At 35.7% G+C, this 20,744-nt stretch overlaps 1 protein-coding gene across 39 annotated transcripts in view; it reads left to right on the top strand.

Moving 5' to 3' along the window:
- LOC101788067 (alcohol dehydrogenase 1-like) overlaps positions 1–20,744 on the top strand; it is a 202,296-nt gene that overhangs the window by 3,812 nt on the left and 177,740 nt on the right. For 27 of the 39 annotated variants that reach the window (XR_010045835.1, XR_010045834.1, XR_010045833.1 and 24 more), the window contains exon 2: positions 9,951–10,042. The exons of 10 other annotated variants lie outside the window; for them this stretch is intronic. The gene's annotated coding sequence lies outside the window, so the exon portion shown is untranslated. Of the gene's footprint in view, positions 1–9,950; positions 10,043–10,330; positions 10,443–20,744 lie in introns of all 39 variants that reach the window. 2 more of the 39 variants (XM_063243964.1, XM_063243965.1) reach the window with 2 other exon arrangements.

Raw genomic sequence — 20,744 nt, 5'->3', positions numbered from 1 at the left:
GCCTGTATTCTCAAGGCTTGAATATCCAGTGACCTGCCTCAGCCTCCCTTATTACAGGGATTACAGGCCTGGCCATTGAAGCGATTTCAAGTTTATTGGTTTTCTGGTTTTGTTTAGGTAATTGTATGTATATGTACACATAATGGACAAGTATACTCCTTCCAGTGTTAAGTAATTTAGATAATGGTGTGCACAGAACACCATGCTTTGGCTTCTATCTCACCACTGGATTTAGTATTAAGTACTAAAGTGTTAAGTATTGAGTATTAAGGCACAAAATGACCTTTAGAGTGGCAGGAAGGATGGAAGAGAAAAATAAACTTTGAATTAAAATTATATCTTACTGCTTTTTTTTGGATAAGAGTCTCACTATGCAGTTCAGGCTGGCCTTGAGCTCACTTTGTAGCTTAGGCTGGTGTGGAACTTGAAACGGTCCTCCTTCCTCAGCCTCCCAAGTGCTAGGATTACATACCACACCTGGCTATCATACTGCTTTTAATTAAAGTTGCACAAATAATTATAATAAGTATTGTCATTTACTCAAATAAGAACAGTATGTAAGTACTCACTGGAGGATCTACTATATACAAAGTATAGCACTGTGCTAAAGACAGGCATTTGAGGAATGTCACTGTAATGTTAACCTGTAACCTTAATGTAAGTGAAAATATTGTGTAAAAATTCTCTTTTATTTATTTATTTTGGTACTGTGATCTTGCACTTAGCAGGTAAGCGCTTGAGCTGCTAAACTAAATCCCTGGCCACTAAAACTTCTCTTTTAATCAGAGGACCAGGGCAAGAAATAATAAAATGAGAATCTTGTAGTAAATGACCGTACAAGTTCCTTTCACTTAAATTTCTGTGAGAGTTACTAAATTGATTTTGACAGTAATAGTAAAACATTCCATAAGCACAATGATGAACTAATAAAATTATCTCAAGAACAAGTGGACAGATTATTACAAATTGTCAGCAGTTCCTTGGGTGTTAGCTCAGGACTATTTGAAAGTATTACTATTTTTGTTGTGTTGTGCTAGAATCTTGTTAGGTGACATTAAATGTGTAAATACTGAACATGTGTTCGAAGAGCTGTTTATTATACAGAAACATGCTAGGTAAGCTCTGTGATGATCCTGGTTGTTAAGATCACTAGCTGACCATAATGGATATTTGTGTGCTGTTTTTGCTTGGCTTTTTAAAAAGAAGTGCTTATAAGCACTGCTCATAGGAGCTTTTTTCAGAAACAATGCAATAGGATTGTGAGGCAGTGGTGAATGTCACATTGTAAATTAGACTACTTAATTAAGAAAGGTATGTGTTGTCAGAATAATTCAATGTGGTGTTGAACCCTACAACTATGTCTTTTCATCTAGGATAAACATTTTAATGAATAATTATGACAGAGTATCTTTTAAGTTATAAAGAGCGAGCTCCTGTGGTTTTACTTCCACATTGTTGACCGGAGTAGACGTTTATCCAGTGCCTCCATTTCTGCCTCTCTGGTCTTTTGGTTGATTTTTCTCTGCTTTTTGAAGGATTCTAAGAGTTTGAGTTAAAGATGAGAGGTACAGGGAAAATCTTCATGCTGTGACTGGGATAATAAAGGTCCATAAGTTCTAAGACCATAATGCTCTTTATTGCTGACTATGAGATTAAGATAGCACTCAGCCCCTATAAATAAAAACTTTAAAACATGATTTTTCTTTTTTGAGATTGTGAGTAGACATTTACTTGTTTTGTTTCATGAACTATAAATATATCTTGCTTGTTAGAGGAAATAAAAACATGAAGTTTTTAAATTATTGGGCATCTATTACAGTGGCTTCTATATATATTACAAAAGTTATGTGGGAGGTGAGGTTTTATATTTTCTATCTCAGAACAAAGTGAAAACATATAGTTTATTCCTTGCTATTTGGATATCTATTTTGATTTTTTGAGTTTAGAGAGTGCGAGATCATAGAGTGACAGATTGCAGTGTGTTACACATCTTGGAATTTTGACAAGCAAAGAGTTCATATTGTATAAAATATTGTGTATGCCATCTCCTCCAAATATCCCTGCCATGCAAACAAAACAATTATCTGAGTCCATTAGATGTCTCAGTGTGGACAGCAGGGATTCAAGTAACAAACAATACCTTTATATTCATTCTAACATGGAATTAACACATTGATTTGAATTTTCACTGATTGATTAGTGATGTGTACCAATGACACAGGAATAAAAAAATGATAGTATTATACATATCTTATTGAATTACTCTGTCATACCTTACTGAATTTTTCTTTCTTTCTTTCTTTCTTTCTTTCTTTCTTTCTTTCTTTCTTTCTTAATGAGTATTAAACCCAGGAGTATTGACTACATACCTACCATACTGGACTGCTTGTCCCTAAAGTTTTAAGAAGGAGTGTCACTGAAATACCTAGGCTGGTCTCACACTTGTTATCCTTCTGTTTCAAGTAGCTGGAGTTCTAGACATGTGCCACTGTACTCAGTGGGTTTCTTATTTTGAGCATCTTATATTGCAAGCTCATGAATCACTGCCTCGTGAGTCTTTCTCAGACATCTAGACAATACTGATCTGAGTTGTGTGTTATGTAAATGCGGTGGGCGCACACCAGTAACCCCAGCATTCAAGAAGACTGAGGCAGAAACAACATCATGAATTCAAGGCCATCTTAGACTGCTTAGTGTATTCAAGGCCAGCCTGGATTACATAGTTAAGACCCTGCCTAAAAAAAAAAAAGAGAGAGAGAGAGAGAGAATGTAAAAAAAGATGAATCTAAAAGAGAAAAAAAAAGAGCTTTGTGGCAGAGCACTTGACTAGCTTCTGTTTCCTGGGTTCCATCCCCAGCATTATGAGTTGCATAATTTTTGTTTAGTTTGGTTTGTTTTGGGTAGTTTACACTGGCCTGTCTGCATGAAATGAGTCCGCTTTCATTAGTTTTTGCTGAGCTTAAGTTTAATATGTAAAATTCATAGGCACTAAAAAACAATATATTGAAAGCAATCATTGCAAAATTAGTAAGTCAAGGTATGACAGTAAAATAAGTTGTTTGTATAAGGGAAAGCCAAGAACTTGTAATTGCTTTTGCAGTGTATATGACATTTAAAATTTTAATTGAGTAAGAGTGTCACTTCAGCAGCATCTTGCTTGAAGTACAGTTGGTATCTCTGGGAAATAAATTCAAACAAAATGCTTCAGGTAACACAAATTAATCACTTTCTCAACTTTATTATAGTCATTAGCTATATTAATGATATTGTATAAAAGCAGTCTAAGCATGTGTGTGAACAATCTATGATAGAAAATTTAACAGTCAGATTATGAAATGCATGATCCGTTTTCCTGAAGCAAGAGCTATTACCAAGCAACATTTGGAAAAGTTCTACACAAAAAAGTTTCCAGGAACAAGGCCAAGATAAATTTTGTATTCATGTAGAAGCAAGTGATCAAAGAAAACTGAATTTGGTACACATTTGTTTTGCTATCTTTTATGTGAAAGGCATAGTAGGATTTAAAAGGCTACTTAGTTTAAGCCATTTACATCCATGTAGTAGCTGTACAGTATATATCACCAATTGAATTGAACAAAAGTATGATTTCATTAAATGCATTAATGGTATAATTGGGTATAAACAAATAGGGTTAGATGAGGGAAAGATTCATTGAGGAAATAATGTTTTTATTGGCAAAGTGCAGCAAGCATATTAACCTTAAAAACATCAAAGGAGGAACTATAGATTCAAAGATGCTTGACAGTATGCTTACAAAGACTTCTTTATTCTCACTATGAGGAGTTAAATTCAGAGTTAATGACAGTGAACCTTACCAGTATGAATAGAAGAAAATTTGCTTATGGTATACTAAGAAGTATACTTTCCATCAGCCAATTACTGTATACAAAGATAACAGGAATTAATGTAAGGTAAGAAAAGAGGAGAAAAAGATGAGGTTGGAGACTAGAGCAGAGGACCAGAGTACAAATAGACTCCACCATTACCTAAATTAGACAGTTTTATAGTCACTTTGCTGCTTTGCCTTGATACTTGGCCATTTCATTTGCTTCATTTCCAGTTATTTTGGTTCTTTTGATAGTTGATGTCACTATTCTTCTATCAGTGTGATAGTATTAGTTTCATCTTTGATTTTCTTTCTTGTCTACACCCAGCATTTTAACTAGTTGGCCCTTTGCAGTGCAACTTAAATTTCTTTCTGTCTTATTTCCATTGCCAGAACCATAATTAAATGCCTCTTCATCCTACACCTGGATTATTGTAGTAGCACATAGCTGCTTTCTGTCCTTTTTTTTTCTCCCCCACAAAACTATACAACATTGCTATCAAAGTAAGTTTTCTAAAACATCTTTTTATCTGGTCCCCTTCTAAAAGGCTTTGGTAATTTATCTTGCCCACCATTTCCTGTTTATAAAGATTTCCATTAGATTTCAAAGCCCTGTGTAATCTAACAGCATCCAGTGAATCTAACACTATATATTGCTATTCACTAGCATTCAGCATCTCCCTCAGTACTTTACTATTTGTCTTACATCATATTGTCGTACTTTTGTTCATGCTTTGTATTGTTTCTGAAATCTCCATTTCTGCTTGTAAGTTCTACTTACTCATGTTTTGCAAGTCATAGCTTAGGTCAGTGTGCTGTGAAGCATTTGTTAGGTACCGTAGTCCATACTGGCCGTTTTTCTTACCTTCACATTGTGTAGTAAATTCTGTAGGATTAAGCACTTAGCCACTCTTTTTTTCTATTAAAGTCCTTTGAAGCAAGAAACAGCACATTCTGTATCTTTTTATCACCTATTAGTAGATAATAATGAATAGCTCTTTACATTGTAAGGTACTTTTTTCTCCACATAAACTATTTTGCATTTATTACATTAATATGATAATTTTCTTTTCCAAGCAAGTTATTTAACTTACAGAATAAATAAATTATAGCAGTTGATATTGTTTAAAAGATTTGCATTGGCAAAAATTAAATCATTTAAGAGTTTTACTGCTTGTCCTAGGTCTTTTATCTTTGAAAGAGTTGCCCATGCCATCATATACAATAAAATCAAAACCAAACAAAATCCAACCCAGCAAAAGCAATGAAAATGATATAGGACTTTAAAACAAGACAGTAGGAAAAAGCAATGGTCACCACCCTCAGAAGGAGATCCCCCCATAGATGCTACATTGTGTATTGTCATCCTCTAAATAAATGATTAGACACTGACTTTAGACCTGCAAAGTCAGTGAAACACTGAACTGTACAGCATTAAATTATATTCCACCTTAATAGCCATCATTGCACCTGGTGGGAGTGGGGGTGGCTCTCCCAGTGTGTGCACTGGAGGGGTTGGCATCCCTTTTTTCCCTCCAGCTGCCTGTGCATGGCACCAATTTGCAGGGAGGGCTTATTTATTGGTGACTTCTTGTCCTCTTCCCCTGCAGTCCACAAATAGCACTGACTCATGGGAAAAGGCTGTTGTCTGGCTCTCCTTCCTTTTAAAGTTACTTTTTAAACAACCTGGAATGTGTGTTTCACCATTGGCATTAAACTGTGAACAATTTAGGCTATTTGGAGAACCATTTATAGGCTAGGCAGGTACAGTACTGGAAGGGACATCATCTGAAACTCAAAAAGAAATCCAGTTTTATAGGAGACTGTCTTAGGATGTGGGTAGTAAGTGTGTCTGCTGCTTGAATACTTACCTGAGGTTACATGTATTTAATCTTTGGAATAATCAAAAGAGATGAATGGGCCCAGCAATGATAGTGGCAGATTAAAGAACAGAATAGTTTTACCTTAGACCTAACTGCATGTTTTGGGTTGCAGTTGTTCAGCCTTTCAGTTCCAAATATAAAAACTTACATTTGGAAACAATGAATGATGAAGTTTTGTGTTTTTCCCTTGTGTTTTTTGTTTGAAATACTGGAGATTGAACCCAAGGCCTTTACACTGAACTATGCTCAGGTCTTGCATAGCCCAGGCTGTGCTCAAAACTTGTGATCCTTCTGCCTCAGCTTCCTAGAGTGCTGAGATTATAGGCATGCACCACCATGCCATTCCATGCCTTTTCCCCTCATAAGAATAACAGTGTTATATTTCAGTTGTAATACAAGTAAATGTTAGAGGAAGTTTGGAAATTAGAGAATTACTTAAGATATATTTATGCAGATGGTTAACTGTTTTGAGGAAAAACAATAAATGTAGAGCCTCATCTCTCAGCAACCAGTCTTCAACAGAATTTTAGATGAATAATTAAATGAAAAAAGGAATTACTTTTAAAAACCAGAATAAAATAGAAATGAATTGAATAAAAATTTTTTCTCTTTTGAAAGTAGTAAAAGATGCCTGAGGGCAAACAGAACACAGATTTTACTTTAAAACCCCATATTCTTTTTTTAAACTTGTAACCCGGATTAAAATTTTTTCAGAACAAAATAAATTTTGAGAAGTTATGTAGCCATTTAAATGTTTAAGGAGGAAAGTGGCATTACATAAGTAGATTGATAGAATATTAGTGAGGTTAAAAAATGCAGTGTTGATAGCTTCACACATAGTGAAACATACGAAGACTAATCTTAGAGAACAAAAATGGAAGAAAAACAGCAAAGTGTTGCATTTTGATAAGTGGTGATATAAGTGATTTTAAAAATAGTTTTCCTTTTTATGTATTTTTGAGCCTTTTTGAAATGAGCAATTTACTCATAAAATTTTTTATTTTAAAATTGCTTACAGAGCTGGGGATATAGTTCAGTGGCATAAGTACTTGCCTGGCAAGTTCAAGTTGATTCCTGGCGCCAAAAAATAATAATAAAATATAATTGCTTACAGAATCAAGTCCAAATACTTCAGAATTTCTTTCCATCTTGATTTTCTAGTTTAGCTTCTCCTTTCTTATACACAGCTTCCTTTACAGGGACTGGGACAGTTTGTTGTACAAAGATTTTATTAAAGTGTAGTAAGAAGTACTTCAACATGCTCCGCTTTGCCGAGAGGCCCAGTGCACCCTACCAGATTAGCCGCCTGCATCACACCTGCCAGTTACTCGGTGACCTGGGAAGGTGGACTTGCCCTGCACCCTACAGCCTGTTGGCAAGAGTAACTTGAAGTGCCTCTTAAAGCTCTGTCCTCTTATATTTTCAGTCTTCTTCTGTGGCTGTAACTCTTAACAATACTACTTTCTTCTTCTCAGCATGAAAAGATGAAGTTTAAGATGGTGATAAGGACACTAGTTTATACTTTTTAGTGACTTTCACTCTAGTATATTTTTTACTTCCAGGGCAGCAATTACCATTTTGCATGTACTATATTTTTAAACTTGCGTATCTTTCTTTCATACTTGAATCTCAAATAAGTAACAACTGTGTTTATTCATTTTGGATTTCCTTCCCATGGAGCTAAGTTAGCAAATATTGATTGATTTTAACTTGATTTAAATGATTCATGATAGTTTAAGTCATTCATCTGTTTTTACCTGTATTCATTTCTTATCTGCTATGTAATCTTAATTTTGAAGAAATATTTTATGTATTAGAATAAAACATAGTGCTAGGGATACAGCTTAGCGGCACAGTGCCTGCCTGGCAAGCGCAAGGTCATGAGTTTGATCCCTGGCACCACAAAATAAAATAAAATAAAATACAAGACATAAAAGATTTAAATATAAAAAAATTTCAACCATAGCATTTTGTTTCCTTTACTTCCTTTTTATACATTTTTGTTTGCTTTAATCTATCCAAATGTTGTCCTTCCTTTATATTCATAAATAATCACTAATCAACAAATATTAGTTAAGCATTTACTATCAGAATGATCATCTTAGAACTCTGGGAATATTTCAGTGAACAAAATAGTCATAAATACCTGGTTTCATAACAGTTTTTATTATAGTGAAAGGAGACCTATATTTGGTGTGCTCAAGATGTATGGTTAATATTTCATTTAAAAAATTGTAAGAGGCATTGCTATTAGTTTCCCTCAACATGCTTAATCTCTTTATTTTCACCACTTTTGGAAGCAGTTATGTAAGTTCTTTTTTCTGAGTGTCTTCACTAGTTGTGATAAAAAATACAAAAAATGCTCTACTGACTGCTATCCAGTGGAAAAGCAGGCTCATAAAACATGACGATGTGTCCTTGTCCACCTTACCAGATTGGGCACTGTGCAACTTTTGGCTATTCCAAATGTCAAAATGACCATAAAATGTAAATTTACAACATTAAGAGAGGATGGCAGCAAACTCAAAGATACTCAGGAAAGAGGTCTTCTAGAACTGTCCCAGAAGGTAACATGAACAATGGAATGATCCTGTTTAAAGTAAAGGGAAGTGTTTTGATGGGGCTAATAGCAATGTGTCTGTCTCTGTAATACATTTGAAAGTTTAAACATTCACTGAGTGTTCTGAGCACATATGTATACTATATGATATAATGGTAAATTCTCTAAAGAAAAGTAAAGTAGGAGGCCGGGGATAGAGCTTAACAGCACAAGTGCTTCCTGGCAAAGTGCAAGTTCTTGAATTCAATCCCCAGTCCAAAAAAATTTAAAAAAAAAAAAAAGTAGGAGAATAGAAAATACATATGTCAGGAAGAGGATTGCAGTTTTAAGTAAATTACTTGGTAAGAGAATCTTCATAAAAACAACATCTGAGGACAAGGATTTATAGTGGTGGAATACTAGAGACCTGTGCAGTGGCTCGCAGTCTCCTGCCCTACTTAAGGGTGCACAGGGAGAAAGAAAGAGCAAATGTCAAGGTAAAGGGGCACATAGCAGAGATCTGGGATGACCCCATGCTGTCTAGGAACAAAAGGCTGCAAATCTCCACCTAGCTACCATTTAATTAGCCAGTGCAGGGAAGGGGATAGGGTGCTTTTTTTGGAACAGTGGTAGAATGGACAAGTTTAATATCATAAAGGAAACAAGCCAAGATCCATCTCCACACCTGGGTGCTAATCTCATTTACTGAGAGAAAAGCAGAGTTTCCACATTCCAAAACTGGCCCACACAGCAGGCAGCATAAGGAGATCCTGGGACAGATACTGTCTCAGTCTGTAATCTGTGGTCCTCAACAATGGAACATGAATGTCCCACAGAAAGAGAATGTATATTATTTAAAAATCAGTATCAAGATTCATTCGGCCATAAAAAGGTCTTATCAGTTAATGCAGTATTAAATGGGAAAAGTAAAAAACTTAATTTCATCAGAAGAAAACACAAAAGTTAGCAGATGCTTTACATGGAATATATTGTTTAAGGTTTTACTTTTTAACATAATGTTTAATATATATAGTATTTCATGATTTTTATAGGTACAGTTTAAGCTGATGAATGTGTAGAAATATTCTTATTATAAAAATGATTAAAACAAAAATATTTTTAAAAAAGACTGAAAAATTATATGTCAACTTTATCTGTCAAGTTTTGCTTTCCTTTTAAACATATATAATGCACACATTTTCTTTTGTATTTTAAAAGCTGTAAACACCTAGCACTAAGCATAAGACATGTGTATATGTACATATGCATTTTTTTAGCACATACGTATACTACGTGATATAATGATAAATTCTTAAAAGTAGGAGGCCAGGGTAATAGCTCAATAGCACAGGCGCTGTAATATATTTTTAATATAAAGTCATATCCTTTCTTTAGTAACGTAGGGCTGTGTTTTACATTTTTAAGTTTCTTAATGCTTATGTATATTACCTTTAAAAATGCTTAAAAATTGAAGTTGATGGAGCTTAATTTACAGGTCATGTTTTATGGAGTAATGGGCTATAGATATGGTGGTATATTTTCCAGAATAAGAAATAAAGCTGGATAATACATGCCAGGTAACAGGTTCTATTTTGCATTCAATTAGTAAAGCATAGAGCTGTGATCCTTAGGACAAGGGAAACCTAAAAGATGAGCTCATCTTCTCTTATCCTTACTGCAGTTCAGGGAAGCAAAGCCCAGAGGACAAAGTCTAGCAGAGTGGAAGGAGCAGTCATTAGGGTGCGTGGCTGCTGAACCAGCTGGACATCATGAGTAAGTACTGGGAAGGAGGTAGCTGCTTTCAGAATCTGTTTCAGAAACCTTTATTGTGGTCTCTCAGTTCTTTACCTAAACACTGACTGAACTCTCTTGTGTACAGGGCCTGTCTCTTCAGAAAACAGCTCCTTCTGAGAGAGTTTTTGTTTTAGTATTTTTGGTTTGTTGTTTAGTTTGGATGGAAGCAGTTCTAGCCTTCTTGTTATTCATTATACACCTATTAAAATTCTCACTTCTTCTCCTAATGGAAAATAATATTATTTTGCCATTCCTCCTCGCCTCCAGAGGCCCAGATGCTGTTTGTATATCTTGTTCACTGTTTTCTCCAAACTTTAGTTCATCAGCCTCCCATGATGTTGATACTGGTTAATTACTGGAGAACAAAGAAAAAGGAAAGGTAAGCTATGATAAAAATTGGATTGATTGAGTAAAACAGTATTGATTACTGTCATTTATAGTAGCTATGTAGACTTCATGCCAGGATATTGCTACAAAATAACGGTAATGGATTTCTTTGAAATTGTATCACATAAACCTATACTCTTACCAGATACAAGGATCAAATATTTCAGCTGATACATACTCAGACATCTTCACTAGTGTTCAGTTTATGTGGACACTGACTCTTAACATATTTAAGGAGCAGATTCCCATATAACAGATAGATGCAGATAGGGTATATAAAGCAGTTGCTTTAGAATAGCTTGTGCATTCCTTCATACCAACAAGAGAAAGCAGTAACCAGAATGTATCTGCTCTAGGGTCTTCAAGGGGGATGTATAATGAAATAAAAAAGGTAGAGGGACTGGTTTAGGCCCTCTCTCTACAAGGTAAATAAGAGCCTCTTACAGTGCATGAGCCTAGATTTTAATCATTTTTAAAAAGAATATTTCTATACATTCATCAGCTTAAAGTGTACCTATAAAAATTATGACAAAAATTTTAAAATACTGAGAATTAGATAATGAAAATGCCAGGACAAATAAGGACTATAGTATTTGTACTAATTTGCTTTTGGCATATGATTAAATAATAGAGTGAAAATAATTGAGCCGAGAAAAAGATCCATGCATACATCTTAGTAAAAAGTCATCACTGAACCCAGGATCACCTAGATTTTTGTCTTGTGTTAACTTCTATAAAATGTTTTGAATTTTGCATTGACATCTGTAATAAACTTTTGTTTAGGGGATAAGGTCTCTCTTTAACTACTTTTTTTTTTTTTTTAAACATTAAGATGTCCATTGTTAGCACTATTTGTTGAAAACATTGTTCTGAGGTTGGGTGTGGTGGAGCAGACCTGTAATCCTAGCATTTGGGAAGCTGAGGCAGGAAGATCGTTGCAAGTTCAAGACCAGCCTGGGCTGCAAAGTGAACTGAAGACCAGCCTGAACTGCATAGCAAGACCTTGTCTGAAAAAGACCAAAAAAAAAAAAAAAAAAAAAAAAAAAAGGAAAGACTTGTTGATATTGTATTACTTTTGCTTTTATTAGTCGCTCTTTTCAAAGACAGTGTAGAAAATTGATATAGTCTCTTTTCTTCATGTTTGGAACAGTTCACCAGTGGACTTATCTTAGCCTGTTGCTTTCTGGTTTGGAAGGTCTTTTCAAATTTTGTCAGGTTATGTTATCATGGGAATTTGTGCATGTGTTAGTCACCTTCCCATTACTGGGGCAAAGTCCCTGACACCTACAATTTAAAGGAGAGACTTACTTGACTCATAATTCTGGAGGGTTCAGATCATAGTCTGATGTGTCTAGAATAGAAATGGCCCATAGAGTAAAGCTGCTCAACCCAAGAAGCAGACTGAGCAGGTAGTGAGGGAGGCAGATGCTGTAAATAAGAGTGCCCCATCCAGGTCGTCCCCCAGTTCCAACCACACCCCTCTTAGCAGCACCTTCAACTTGAACTCATCTACTGATGAGTATAAGCCCACACAGTCTGTTCACTTTGAAAATCTCCACTTCTGAAAACAGATGTAAACCATAGTTTGTATTATGTATGTGATCAAATCTATTGGTATGCTTATCTATAGAATTCTTTTACTTTCATTTTCATGGTCATGCAGTCTGTAGTGATGTCCCTGTTTGCTCTCTTTCACATATTAGTAATTTGTACATTCCTGATTTCTAGTTTTGTAATATGGAAGCTTTGCAGGCAGTCTTCAGCACCTTAATCATTGCTATTTTAAATTTCTGCTCTGATATTTCCAGTATCTTTGGTATATCAGAGTCTGGGTCTGAGATTGCTGTGCTCTTGAACCAGAATCTGCCTTTTATTATCATGTAATCTTTTTTCTTGATAATCTGACAAAAGCTGCTGTATAAAAGGAAGTGGTGTAAATAGAGCGTTGGCAGTATGTTAAGGTGTGTGGGGTGCATTTTCTAATGCTATAAATAAGGCTTCATCTTTCAATAAGCTTGTGCCTCTAGCATATCACTTAATAAGTGCTTTTTTATCTGCATCTCTCTCCCTTTGTGTTGACATAAGATGGCTAGAGGCTGCTAGAATTGGAAATTTCTCATCTCTCTAGTCAGGCTCTGATAAGTCACAGAATATAAGGTGGTAGTTAATGAATTTCTCCCCAAGGGTAAAGCTTGACATATTTCAGATGGTTCCTTTTCCCCTCCCGTATTCACTGAGAAAACCTAGTTGAGCTGCTGCAGATGTAGCTGGGAAGAGTACGAGGACTCCAGTTGTGTTACTCTGTCTGCCTGGAGTCTTCCTCTCAGAGACTTGTCCACGTTGAGCCTCCATATATTTATTTGTTCACATACAATGGAATGCATGGTAAAGAAAAACAAAATTGTCAAAAGATAAATGAATTTTGATAATTAAAATTTCCTGCTTATTTCAGCTTTATAATATATGAAAAAAATTTTAATTGAGCCCAGCAAACCATTTTAAACTATAAGATGTGGATACCTGTTCAAACATCTGAAATAATTTTGAAGTAATGAAAAGGCTTTATTCCAATCTATGTGTTAAAATATGCTGTGTAGGAACTATGGTCTACAGCAGAATAAAAACACTACATCCAACTTCATAGGTACCTATAGGTGGGTGCAGAAAGTCTCATATATTATTTGGACTGTTTTAGTTATTAGAATCGTGGCATTTCTGAATACATAGATCATCTCCTTCTGGAAAATATTAAACTTATTTTTTGCAATACATTGTTGATATACAGAGAAAATATTTGTGCCATTTTCTTTCAAAATTTATTTTCATTTTGCTTTTGATTTTGGCAGAAATAAAAATTGTCTCGTGTTTCCTTTAATATTCTTCCTAGTGGGTAAGTCAGCCTGAGCATGAAAAGCTTTTGGAATTGCAAGGATGATCTTTTCATTCACAAGCCAGGTTTCTTGTAGGTAGATATGAACCTGGGCCAACAGAATAGCAGACTGATTCCCTGAGCTGGTTTTAGTTGAAAGCAGAGGACAACAGAGAGAGATGGTAGCTTCTCCACTTCTACCAGAAATAGGAATGCACTCTGCCCAGCATTCTTGAAATTTTTGAATATCGGAGGACACTTGCTAAGTAATCAGTTTCTGGTCCTCCATTACCTTCAGAAAATGCATGACCACAAAGGACTGCTCAAAGCTAGACTCCTCAGGTTGCTTTCTGAATTCCTCCCTGTTCTTGTGTTGTCTCTTCATCATGTGCATCCAGGGACCTCCATTGTCCTCATTTGCTATAAATCCCTTTGGTCCCTGAAGCATTCAGGAATCACACTAGGTCCTCCTAACCCCACTTTAGTGTTGCTTATGCCCAGGCTTGTGTCCTTATTAAATTAAATCCTTACCATTCTCAACAAATATAATGCTTATTTTTTGAAAGCTTTCAAGTACTGGACAGTAGAGTCCTCTGATCTATCCACTCCATATTCTTGCCACTCTATCATTACCTGAAACAAACAAACAAACAAAAAAAGCATTCCCCAGCAGTTAGCAGAATTAAAGCTCATAGACTATCACATCTGTAAGGAAAACAGATAACAGATTTTGGAAAATTACGTAAAAAATACATGGCTGACACTTATAATATCACCTGCCTGTATGCCTGTTTTTCTGGATACCTGGGTAGAGAAGATCCTAAAATTGAGGTAATATAAAAAGATCTTGTCTCTAAAGGCATGATAGCATGGGAAAAAGTGTCCAGGAACAAAATTACCACCTGGAATTTGGACATGATGACAACTATGACAAAGATATAGGCAACGTCTGTATTTCTTACCATGACATTCTTGCTCCCAATGACAGGAGCATATATGGCTTTAGCATCTGATACAACCAAATCAATCCCCATATCACACAGTGAGTGTTGTGAATCTGTTAGAGTCTTCAGATTCTACAAAATCATTTAATTACATTAGGATGCAAGAATGATGTCATAGTATTTGAGAACAAAGAGCGTCCATGTGTGCATGTGATGAAGAATCAATCTGGAGGGTGGAAAATCTCATGGATGAAGTTTTCCTTATGATTTACCTGGCTTGAAGGTCAGAGGTCATGCAGGACACACTGTATAAAGCCATGATGTGCACATTATGTGAAAAGGAACCGAATACCTACAGTAGCCCCTGGCAGGAAATTTATGAATAGAAGTGGATGCTTGGTAGTGGTATAAGATGTATTACTCATTGTTAAAATTAGAGGGTCAAGCATTGTATCCAGGGCAGGCACTATTTCCAGTGTATTTTTGCCCTTTATTTTAAAAGCTTTATACATTCAACACTCACTTATCATGTTGCATAGATTATCTCTCTGGTTTTATTATGTCTAAAATAGTTGTCTTTTCTTTCTTTTTTTTTTTTTTTGTTCTCTATAAAAAGGAAACTTAAGACCAGCCAATGTATGTCAGATTGTGTCTTGATGATTCAAATTAAACATTATTTATCATATTGGAGTATACACTTCATTTCATTTCTTTCTAAGTTATGTTAAATTTCTTTTCTTTAATCCTTATTGCAGAGTTCTAAATATAAGATTTCTTTTCATTTTGGCAAACAACATGTAATCTGTGGGGTGATTATTTGAAGGTACGTGGTTATTGATTCTCCCAATATCTTTTGAGCAAGTGATTTTAGTATACATTGATAATCACCATACAAATCAGCTATTACATCAGGAACAGTAAAGTTGCATTTCTAAAATTTATTCTCCACTTGTTAACTGAAAATTTGTAATAAAAAGTCTTGCATTAATTTTATTTTAGCAACAACTTTGAAAAATAATTTACTAACTCAGAAAAATTCTCCAGAAGCTAATATACTTTTATTAGTATCACTGCTATAGCGTGATTCCTACTATATTAGGGATTTCAGTTGCACTACAAGTCCGAGAGCTTCTTGGCACTGGATTCAACATAATGTCTCAGACTCTGATTCAAAAGAGTATCAGTCAGTGTGCTGTGTAGTGGCAGCTGTATTGCAGAGCATAAAAGGAAAAATTTGCCTCCTGGGTTCTGCATTTGAGATCTGGTGACCAGGTGAAAAGCAGAATGTGCAAATTGTATTTGAGCATCATTTTGTCCATCTAGAGGCACCATGACTCATCCAACTCCACTGATAGCAACCTCCCACAAGCTGCCTCCCTCTGGCAGATTTGCTCCTCAGCCTGTGTCAATAAGCCATCTAGTATGTTATCTATGGATTGCTGTAGAGGTCCAAGTTTAGATGTTCACTGATATGGTCTGAGACAGCCAAGGCTCAGCAGAAACATCTGTGTACTAAATGTTCCAGAGTAGGAGACAGCATCATGACTGAAATTATTGTATCCATCAGTCTGCTTGAGTGTTTTATCCTCAATTCCCAAAAGATTCTTCACAAGTTTATTTAATTGGACTCACTTTGTTTTCCTAATCTAGGATTGACAACGCTGAACTTCCCTCTTAGGATGCCTTTCACAGTGTCCCAAGTGTTCTCATGAGTTGTAAAACATAGTCATGAACTTTCAGAAATTTTTAAAATTTTTTGTAAATTTCTTCTGTAACCAATTGGTTGTATGAGTGTGTTATTAATTTTCCAGATGCTTCTATATTTTCTGCAATTTTTTCCAAGATTGATTTCCATTTTCATTGCACAGTAATGTGATAGTACACATGGGGTGATTTTGATTCTTTTTAAATTATATATGCAGATTTCATAGACTACTATGTGATCCAGTTTGGAGAAAGTATTATAGGCTACAGAATAGAATGTTTACTCATTTAAGATGGGTGGAATAGTCTATAGACAATTATCCAAGTTTGTATGTTCAGAGATTTGGCTTAGTTCTGATACTTTTTATTGGGTTTAATTTTATTTTATATGTCTCTTTACAAAAGTGGGGATTTAAGGTCCTTGTTTATAATTTGATCTTTTATGTACAGTGGTATTGTTTTTATGATGGTAGAACTCCAGGATTTTGTACATAAATATTTGTAAGTGCTATTTATTGTTTTTCACTGTTACTTTAGCTAGTGCATAATGACCTTCTTTGTCTCCTCTAGTCAGTTTTAATTTGAAGTTTACTGTGCATGAGTTTAAAATTACTCTCCTCATTTGTTTTGGGTGTCCTAGTACATGAAATGTTGTATTCACTTTTGATTTCTTGACTTGGATGTCATTTAGATTAAAAAAGTTTACTTAATGCAACAGATGATTGCATTCTATTTTTTATCCAGTCTGCTGCTGATCTCTGTCTTTCATTGGTGAGTTAAGGCTATTAACATTAATAGAGACTACTGAAATGTGTTATTTGCTATTATTGTACTCTTGCTCTGTTGATGACTCCTTTACTCTGCTTTGCCTGCATTTTTGGTTGTTATACATTGACTTTGGTTAGTGGCTTCATTTCGCCTGGGTTTTTACATTTATCTTATCAGTTTGCAATTTCGGTTTAGGATTTCCTGAGTACTCTTTTAGTATGAATGCACACATCTCTAGATGCAGGTTTTTTTTTTTTTTTTCCATGAAATTTAACTATTTTTCCATCTACATTGAAGGAAGGTTTTTAAGTGCATGTTCACATGGATTGAAAAGTGTTTACTCAAAGCTTGAATATTTTATTCAAAATTCTTCTGCCGTCTAAGGTTTACCTTGAGAAGTCTCAAGTATTGCTAATGAGTTTACCTTTATATGTTATTTCATTATTTTTCTCTGAAAAGTTTAAACTATCTCTTTTCATACTGGAAATTTGGCAGTTATTAAATTGCCAGGGATATACCTTGTTGAATTTTTTTCTTTATCATTGTTGTTTGGCATTCAAGAAGTCTCCTTATTTTTAGGTTCAAATCTTTTTTTTTTCATTTGAGAAATTTTCTGTGGTGAATTTTGTAGACATATTAACATTTCAATCTTTCTTATAGTTTTTCTCTGATTCCTATTTGCTCTGCATTGCTCTACTTAGTGTCATCTAGTAACTACTGAGTGGTCTTTCTTGTCTTTGTGTGTTCTTTGTTTCTTCATAGTTTACAGTTGTATACTCAATTTTGGACAAGGTGCATTAAATTTGTTATTGTTGCAAGTTATTGTACAGTTTTTTATTTAAAGTATTGCTGTTTGATATCTTTCAGAGGATTCTATGTCCCTTGTGAATTTTTAATTAATATTTGGAATAGTTTTTGTCATCTTATACAATTTTTACTTATTTACCCCAAATCCATTTTGGGTATTTTGAATGATATTTTTGTCCAATTTTGATTCACTTACTCTTTGAACTTATCGAGTTTCTTCATCTCTTCCATAATAACTTTATAGTCTTTAGCTCTCCAGTATTTGCTGTCCTCTCTATTTGTGCCCCTTGTTCTTACTTAGCATATTTGGGAGACCTTAATAATCTTCTGTTTCCTTCTATTTCCGTAATCTTCTTTGTACATCAATCCATTTTGTATTGTTTCCTTCTAGGAGGCAGCACCTGTAACTGGGTCATCTGTGGTTAAGTGTTGCTAGCAAATCCATAGGCTTCTTCCTGGTCACATTCCCAAATTTGTCTGAAAGAAGGCTTTTTGATAGATGGGGTATGAGATCCACATATTAATGGTGTTATTACTTAGTCTTTCATGGAAAAATCATGTACTTGTACTTTTACACAGAACACAGTTTTGTACCAGGCACCATTCTAGGTAGCAACAAAAATGAATTCAGGCAAGTCAGCCAGTAACCCTTGACTGCCCCTAGAAGAGTGTTGCCCCAGTGGTCTGACCCGAAAATACAGGTAGTAAGTGGGCCTGGGTAACTGATGCTTTAGATATCTGATCTGTTTTCACCATCCTTGGCTACACTTCCATTGCTGAATTGTTTCAGACCACACCTCTGTCACTTATCGACCAAAATCCCTTTCCTGCCTATGACATGAGCAGGATTTGGCCCCTGTCTACTTCCTCAATGCCATCTCCTCATCATCCTCTCAGATTTTAGGAGCATAAAGCCAATCAACCCCCAGTGCATACCTCTTCCCTGTGCTCTAAGTGGCCCATGCCACTTCTTAAATGTGCCAAATTGCACATTATTTACCAGGTAGCACCAGAATTGTAAGGAATTTTTTTATGCAGTGGCCACTGGAGTCCAGGCATACTGTGTTGGTTACTTGCAACTTTGGGAATCTACATAGCACTCACATTATAAACAGCTTATATGTTTAGTGATGTTTGCAGTGAAGTTTATACGTACAGTTTCAGTTCTGAAAAGGAAAAGGAGTGCTATGACATGTAGTCCTCCATGTGTCTCACCTCATCATTTCCAGAGAACAGCCACCACTCAGTTTCACGAAGCTGCTATGAAATGGCATAACTTCCTACTTGGCTTGGACCTACAGGTGTTGTTTCTGGGGTGTGTCATCATAAAACTGTGCCAAGGTGGGATCCATTCCTTTTATTCTGATGTGTGCTGATTTTGATAAACCAATAATTATATAAAAGTATCCAGTCCCTTCAAAAATTACATTTATTTTTAACAAGCATGTTATAGGTAAAAATCAGATATTCCATTCTTTTTCTAAAGTAGAATTTTCTTCTACTGTGTAAGATTTTGTACACTGTCCTTTAAGAGGGGGCAATCAATTTGCATTTGATTTGTAATGAAAAGAACAGATGTCACTTTTTCTCTCCTAGAATGGCACAGTTGGACATTTCATCCCATTTCTATGACTTTTCTACAAAACAACCTGTTAGTGTGTTGGAAATACTAGAATGAAATCAGTTTTTGTCTTACTTTCCAATGTGGAATTTATCTTGGCAGTCCTGTAATGCAATGTACACAGTAAGTTTTGCACAAACTGTGTCTCTTTTTTCCACTTGAAGTGAAATTTGTTCCAGGGCAAATGGTTGAGAATGTTACAGAGTTTTTGCAGAATATTCTAGAATGATTTCAAGGGAAGTCACTGGGCCAAAGAGTTCTGTTTTAGGAATAGCTCCATCAGGTTTTGTCTTGTTCCACATCTCAGTTTCAGTTTCTTCCTCTGTAACATCATATTCATGATCCCTACTTCATGGATTTGTGACAACTCAATGAGATCAAATATAAGAAAGGCCTTCAAAGGCTGTGCTTTTGGGGGCAGGACAGACTGGCTCCTCTGACACCAATATGGCCCATCAGGTGCTGTGGAGGAGGTGCCCACTTTTCCTTCTGGACCATACTTGTGTAGGATACATGGCTGTGTGCATTGTGCCCTTTTGTGTTGTAGTGCCATAGTGCCCCTATGTATGTAATACGGGGCATAGTCTGTCCATAGCTTGCATCATTTCTGTGGATAGAGACCAAATTATAACATAGGAACCTGCTGGCTGCCTCTCCTAGACTTTTTCAGCTCCTGATCCCCTGGGTGCCAGTGGAGCCCAGCCCCAGCAGACTGCTCTATTGAAGTTCTTCTCTTGTGTTAAGTGTCAAACTCCTGTGTGAAGACTATACTTGTAACTTTAGTGTATCTGCCTGATGACTTCCAGGGGATCCTCTTTTTCCTCTTGCCAATCCAGGAAATTCAGAAAATTTCGCCAAAATTCCCTCATCTTTTTACCCTTGACAGACTGAGTGGAAGCCAGGTCTGGTGAGTTAGTGTTTGAAACAGTGGAAGCCCTTTCCCATGAGGAGACTGAAAGGGGCCACCATCCCCTTGGGACAGTTGTGTCATCTTGAATATGAAATACCTAGCAGTTTAGATTAGCACAGTTTTGCATGTGTCTAGATGATAGAAGATGGAAATACCACCTTGAATGCTGTGGCATTGGCCAGTAGACTTGTAACTTTGATGGCATAAAAAGCAAAAGAAGGAAGTTTCACTTTTGCTACAGAAGAGCAGAGGGAACTTTGCCTATGCATTTGGACATCCATCTCCAGGCTTCTGGGCAGACTGCAGCCTTCCTGCACAGAACCTCTGCTTCCTAATACACACTCACAGTGGATTCTGCAGCGTGCTGCAAGTTTTCCACCTTTGAACAGATCTTCTTCTGTCCAGGATGCATATGGCCTTTTGCATATAATGTTTTATGTTAAATATGTTCTAACATATGGGGCCATTTCCATTTTTCTCAGCTGTTTCTTAGGGCTCAAGATAAAGGCCTGTTTTCCTCCATTCTTTCTCTTGTGTCATTTGCATTTTCTTTACTATGCTCAAGCTACATTTCTCATTTCTGGGACAAAAAAAAAAAACTTGACATCACAAGTTAATGAAGGAAGTTTATTCAGCTCATAGTTTGTATGTATTTTTTTTATGGGGAGCCA

Source organism: Cavia porcellus, unplaced genomic scaffold, assembly GCF_034190915.1.
Source record: "Cavia porcellus strain 051 isolate PalLab524CR breed Dunkin Hartley unplaced genomic scaffold, mCavPor4.1 scaffold_42, whole genome shotgun sequence".
Lineage (NCBI taxonomy): Eukaryota > Metazoa > Chordata > Mammalia > Rodentia > Caviidae > Cavia > Cavia porcellus.
Note: the sequence above shows the minus strand (reverse complement) of the source record. Positions and strands in the feature narration are given on the sequence as shown.